We start from the raw sequence: 6000 nt of genomic DNA on the forward strand, positions 1-6000 counted from the left end.
TGTTCCCAGAGCACTTGCAACAACGACTAAGCTGTTTTCTTGCTTTGCTCTGTGTCCAGTGGAAGGAGAGGCCGAGGCGGACAGCTCTAAGGACAGCAGCTTCACAGGGAAACACCTGCGGCATGAGTGGGGGAGGGGGACAGAGGCTCCGTGAAGCCAGCAGGCTGAGGCTTGGGGCTCTGAGAGCCATCGGAAGGGCTGCACCCCTCCTTACATGGGCGCGGACTGCACAACCTCTCCTCCCTCCCCCCACCGCCTCCCTATCCCCTCCTCCACCCTCTCCCAATCCCCTCCCTCTCTCCTCCATCCCCTCCCCCACACTCCCCCATCTCCCTCCCCCATCCTCTCCCCAACCCTCCTCTCCTCCAGACCAAGCTTCTGGCAGAGCAGTTCCAAATTTGAGGAGCTGGAGCTGGGAAGAATTGTTAAAGAAGGGACAAAGGAAGGAGACGCCTATGGATGATCTAGAAGGTTCCTTTCTGTTCCAAGAGCCCTTGTTCTACCCTCAACAAGCCGCAGTTCTCAGTGCTGACAAGGACAGGTGTCATCCATGCCTAGCAAGACACACAGCCTGGAGCAGGCCACGGCTCGAGGAGCACCTGCCCCCCAAACCTGTTCTCCATTAGTGAGAAGTGGGACGTCTGAGCCCCAGCCACACGTCGGAGGACAGCACTTGTTCTGATTCTGTCGTCAGCCATGTCCCCCATCCTCTGAGGACCACTAGGAGAAGCCCAGGGAGAGTGTCCTGCAGTGGACCAGAGCACCCCGAGGGCTGCAGGGCTGCTGCGGCTTCCAGCTTCCCGGGGGCGGGCCGTGCGGCGCCAGCCCGGACACAGAGCACATTCGGGTCTTCCAGTTCACCGACGTTCCTCCCACGAGGATTCCAACCTCCAGCAACCCCGTGGGGCTGACCACCCACGCCTTCCCTCTCCTCCCATCTTAACTAAGTCCTGAGCCTGGGGGTCAGGGAGGGAACCTCCCTCTGGCCCCTTCCTAGCTGCATACAGAAGGACCTGTCGTCCTCAGCTCTTATCAGGGACAGGGTGTCCCTGCTCCAGCTCAACTCCATCTCTGAAACTTTCCTCCCCAGACCTCAGTCTCCTAGTCCAGCCTTATCTCAAAGCACCAGCAGGCCGATCCTCCAGACCCCGTCAGACCCCCACCAAAACAGGCAGACACACACACAGAGAGGACGGCTGGGGCTCCAGCTCTGGCCCCCGGAACCCTCCAGGGGAAGGCTGAGCCCACCCCAGGATGCTCACGTGTCCTAATTCCCCACTGCCAGTCGGCCTCTCGAGCCCTTCTACAACCGGTTCTCATCACACCTTTGTGATAAAATACAAAACATCTGTTTCTCTGCTCCCAGTTCCTCACACGGAGCCCGGACCCCCTTGCAATTTCCTGGCGGGGGGGGGGCGAGGAGCACGTGTGATCGAATGAGGTGACAAGGCATAGCTTCAGGCCAGGGCGGCTGGAGCCGGCACCAGAAGCGGGGCCCCTCCAGTCGCACCCCACATCCTCCAAGGAGCAGAGGGGGCTGGAGACGGTCTTCGTGCTCCATCACGCCCACACGAGGAATCCCCACGAAATTCCCAGCAGTGGGAACTCGGGGAGCCCCCGGGTGGGTGAACGTGCGGAGTGTGGAGGGGGTGATGCCCCCCAGCCCCGCGAGGGTCCTCCCAGACCTCGCCCTCTGTGCGTCTCCATCCGGCTGCTCATCTGCATCCTTTACCCTGCACTGGGTTCTGGCATAAGCCGGCACGTGTCCGTGTTTCCCTGAGCTCTGTGAGCCGCTGGAGCGAGTTCCCCAGCCCGAGGACGGGGCCGTGGGAACCCGGGTGGAGAGCCACGCAGCCCGGAGCACCTGCGGCTGGTGTGGGGGCGCAGGCGGCCTGCGGGACGGAGCCCCCGGCCTGGGGACCCTGACGCTACCTGCGACACACAGTAGGACACACAATAGGACGCCCAGGCTGCCCGGAGAACCGGCCGGTGAAGGAAACCCCCACACGTGCGACGCCAGCAGGAGTGGCCCTTAACCTCACTCGGGGGACACATCTCGCTAAGGACACCAAGGAGTCTTGCCGCTCGCACCACCAAGGGCAGCGGGCAGGGCTGGTCTCCCTCACTGCTGGAAACCGCTGTTCCCTCGGCCGTGGCCAGGGGCCTTCCCGCTGAAAGCCTCCTGGGGTCTGCCCTCCTCTGCCCGGGCCTCTCCTGCCCTGCGCGGAGCTTCCCCGAGTGCCAGCCCCCTTGTTCTCCAGCGTCTTCCTTCCTCCAGGATGGGGTCCGCCCCACTCTCTGCTACCTGCAGGGCTTCTGGGTTGGCCTCCAGCAGAACCGAGGCCGGGCTCTGCCCTGTAGAAAGCTGAGGTCACCTGAGGAACAGAGGCCAAAGCAGGAGGGAGGCAGCCTGGGCTGTTCCCTGTCGCCGGTTGTCATCTACAGGCTGCGGAGACCCAGGGAAACACATGGTGGCCCGTCACACCACATTGTAAGCACTGCAGTTACTCAAAAGCTTGTCCGTGAAAGAGGTGGTTCTCTCCGATTTCTAGGATGTGGGTCATTGTGGAGCAGAATGACCACCTGTTGATTCGATGAAGCCAAACCATCCCAAGGGACATTGCATTTGAGCTGCCCAAACAAACGGTCTCCTCTGGGCCCTGGCTCCCCCTCGGTGCACCTGCTCCCGGGAAGTCCAGCTCCCAGGCCAGCCGTCTATCCCGCTGAGCAGGGAGCCCGATGTGGGACTCTATCCCAGGACCCCAGGATCTTGAGCTGAGCTGAAGGCAGACGCTTAACCGACTGAGCTCCCTAGCCACCCCCCGCCAAATTATTTCCGGCTGTGTTGTTTAACAAGCAGACCACCAGCTAAACAAAGAGCCCCACCCTTTCTTTTTTTTTTTTTTTAATATTTTATTTATTTGACAGAGAGAAATCACAACTAGGCAGAGAGGCAGGCAGAGAGAGAGGAGGAAGCAGGCTCTCTGCGGAGCAGAGAGCCTGATGAGAGCCCCACCCTTTCTAGCTCTAAGAAGCTGGCCCTTGCAGGGTTAGAACCAGCCAGGACTTGAAGCCGCGGTAGAAGGGCTATGACTCAGTGTATGTTCACAATATTGTTCTTTTAATTCTTTTCTTATTCCCTTCCCAGATGAGACTTAGGTAAGGTGGCTATGTTGTGGGAGATAATACCGACGATGTCGTCGGGGGGGGGGAAACTGCTACATTTTTCTAAAATCCCCTAACTACTCCCTCATCTGAAAACAGACAGTATTAATTGAAGTAATCGGCCAATGAAATAGTTTTCAAAAGCAGCAACATGCTGTGATCGTAAAATGTGCCCTGGCTGAATGGAAGGAGACGTCCGTGCTCAGCTTAGCCGTGCTTCAGCTCGTGGGTCGGACGAGCGCAGGAAGGACCGCGCTTCCCCGGTCTGCGAGCTGGCTGAGCTGCCCCGGCTGCCGCCCGGCGGCACTTAGGGACCAGTCTAAGAGTTAATGCAGGGAAGTGTTGCTGCTTGGGTTGTCATCATTCCTCGGCGGCTCCCCAGAGGTGACTCAGCCTAACCCACAACCCAGTGTCCCGTCCCACCTTGTCGCAGCGTGTCGGGAGAATTGGGGTATATTCCACAAACAGCACACAGACCCTAAACCACACGCATAACACATGTGTGGATCGGAAGATCCACAGTCACTGCCTGCCTCCCTACCACCCGGTTTAAGCAATAGGCCGTGACTGGATTATATCAACGTCCCCATTTCTGTCTCCTTCTTTCGTCCCGGGGGAACAGGAATATCCCAAATTTTGTGCTTGTCGTTCCTTTGCTTTAATGACCAACCCGCTCTCAGTATCTTTCTCTCGAATGTGTTTTCTTCCATTTCCATGCTCTTGACCCCAGATATACATAGTGTCACACTATATTTTTCTGAGACCCTTCTTACTTGCCACATGAAGTCACTCGTCCTCTGTGCCCTGAAAGGATGAGCCGATGAAGGCTCCAGAGGCGGGCGCTCCAGACGCTCGCGTTGCTGCTGCTAGGAGCCTCACGCCCTGGACCTCCACAGGCGCGTCTGCCAGGGCACCTCTTCTGGCCTCCTAGGATGGACACCAGGACTGGAGATGCTGGGTCCAAGGGTGCACACACCTTCCGTGTCACTAGCTGACGCCAGCTCCTTTGCAAATAGTTGGACCAACATGAACTTTGACCCGTGGGGCTTACCCACCCGTCTGACACGCGCGGAAACTCCCTTTGTCAGATACGGAAGTTCGCTCTCACTCCCACGTGCTGGGAGGTTTCCTTATTAAGGGGGTTTGACTTTCATGAAATGTCTTTCCTGCAGCTATTGAATGAACTACAGATTCCCAGGGCGGACTCAAACGTAACAGGTTCTCGGACTTTGAAGGACTTTGGCTTGCTGCAATACAGGCTTCTTTCAACGACTCCTGATTCAGTCGCCTGATTTTTTGAAGGATTTTTTTCCTAAGTTCACAAGCAAAGATTGTCATTTCCTCTCTCAGACTGTCCTTATCAAGTCTAAGCAAATCTCATCATGTGCGTGTTCTCTACTCCTGGGAGAGTTTGTCTAAAATCCGAGGAGTGCTTGGCTGGCTGAGTTCAGGAAGCAGCCATCAGACTCTGGGTTTGGGCTCCGGTCCCGGTGTCAGGCTCCATGCTCAGCGGGGAGTCTGCTTCTCCCGCTGCCTCGGCCCCTCTGTGCGCGTGCTCTTTCTCTCAAATAGATAAGTAAATATTTTAAGTAAAATAAAATTCGAATTCTCTCTTCCTTGAATATTTGGTAGAATGAGCCCACAAAACCAAGTGCAGCTTCCGTCATCTTGCTGGGAAATTTTTACTCAATTTTTATGATGGTTTTTTGAACTCTCAGGTCAGTATTGGTAAGTTAGATGTTTCTGGGAATCTATCCAGGGATTCTAAGCTTTCACACTGATTACCGTGGAGCCACATCTGATACGGCGCTCCCACTGTCAGACTCTGCCCCTGGATGAAAGCGCCGCAAACTCAGTCCGGAAACAACACCCATTGATCTTCTGACGCGTCTGTAGGTCATCGTGCGACACAGCTCTCACAACCAGGAAAGAAGACGCGGGCGGGGCTGTGTTCCTTTCCAGAGGCTTCAGGGCAAATCTTGCTCTGGGCATTGTGCAGAGTTAGACGGCATCGCCATTCCTTGACTTCGTGCCCGTCTCCCGTCCTTCAAGCCAACAGCTGTGAGCGGGACAGTCCTCACAGCACCTAACTCTGAACACTGCCCCCTCAGCCCGTGCTAAGGACACTTGGGAACAGACGGGCCATCTGAACAATCAAGGATGTCTCCATCTCCAGGCCCTTTTCCCATGTGAGGTCACAGTCAGTGGTTCTGGGGACTGGGGGATGGGCACACTTTGGGAGACCGTTATTCTGCCACCACAGTCTCGGAGACGACTCATGTATTACGCCTCCTCCTCCCTCCCTCCATCTCCCACCTCCCACTGCCCTCTATTTCCTATTTTCCTTAGATCAGTTTTGCCAGGGAGTCATGCTTTCAATCTGTGCCAAATCTCTTTCGTGTTCTATCTCTATGGTATCATTGTTTTTCACTTTATTAATTTGCACCCTATCATTTTTATTTTCTCCCTTCTATTTACTTTTGGGTTGTTCCATTATTCTATTTCTAATTTGCTAATGTTATGGAGCCAATAATCTTGACCCCTTTTCTATCTAATTATAGCATAGAAAGCTATAAACATCCCTGGAGTTATTGCTTTAGCTGCCTTTCACACTTCTTTTTTTTTTTTAATTAGCTTTCACTTGTAAGAATAATCCTTTTCAAAGAATGATTTATTCTAGAGTGTGAGTTTTAATAAGTATATTTTTAAGATTTCTATAAATGTTTTTTAAATTACTTTTGTTGATTTCTGAGTTAATTGATCCACACTCAGAGAATATATTGATACAAAACCTTTCCTTGATGTTTGCTTTATGGTACATTATATCAACAGTTG

The sequence above is a fragment of the Meles meles genome, chromosome 2 (genome assembly GCF_922984935.1).
Source record: "Meles meles chromosome 2, mMelMel3.1 paternal haplotype, whole genome shotgun sequence".
NCBI classification, from domain to species: Eukaryota; Metazoa; Chordata; class Mammalia; order Carnivora; family Mustelidae; genus Meles; species Meles meles.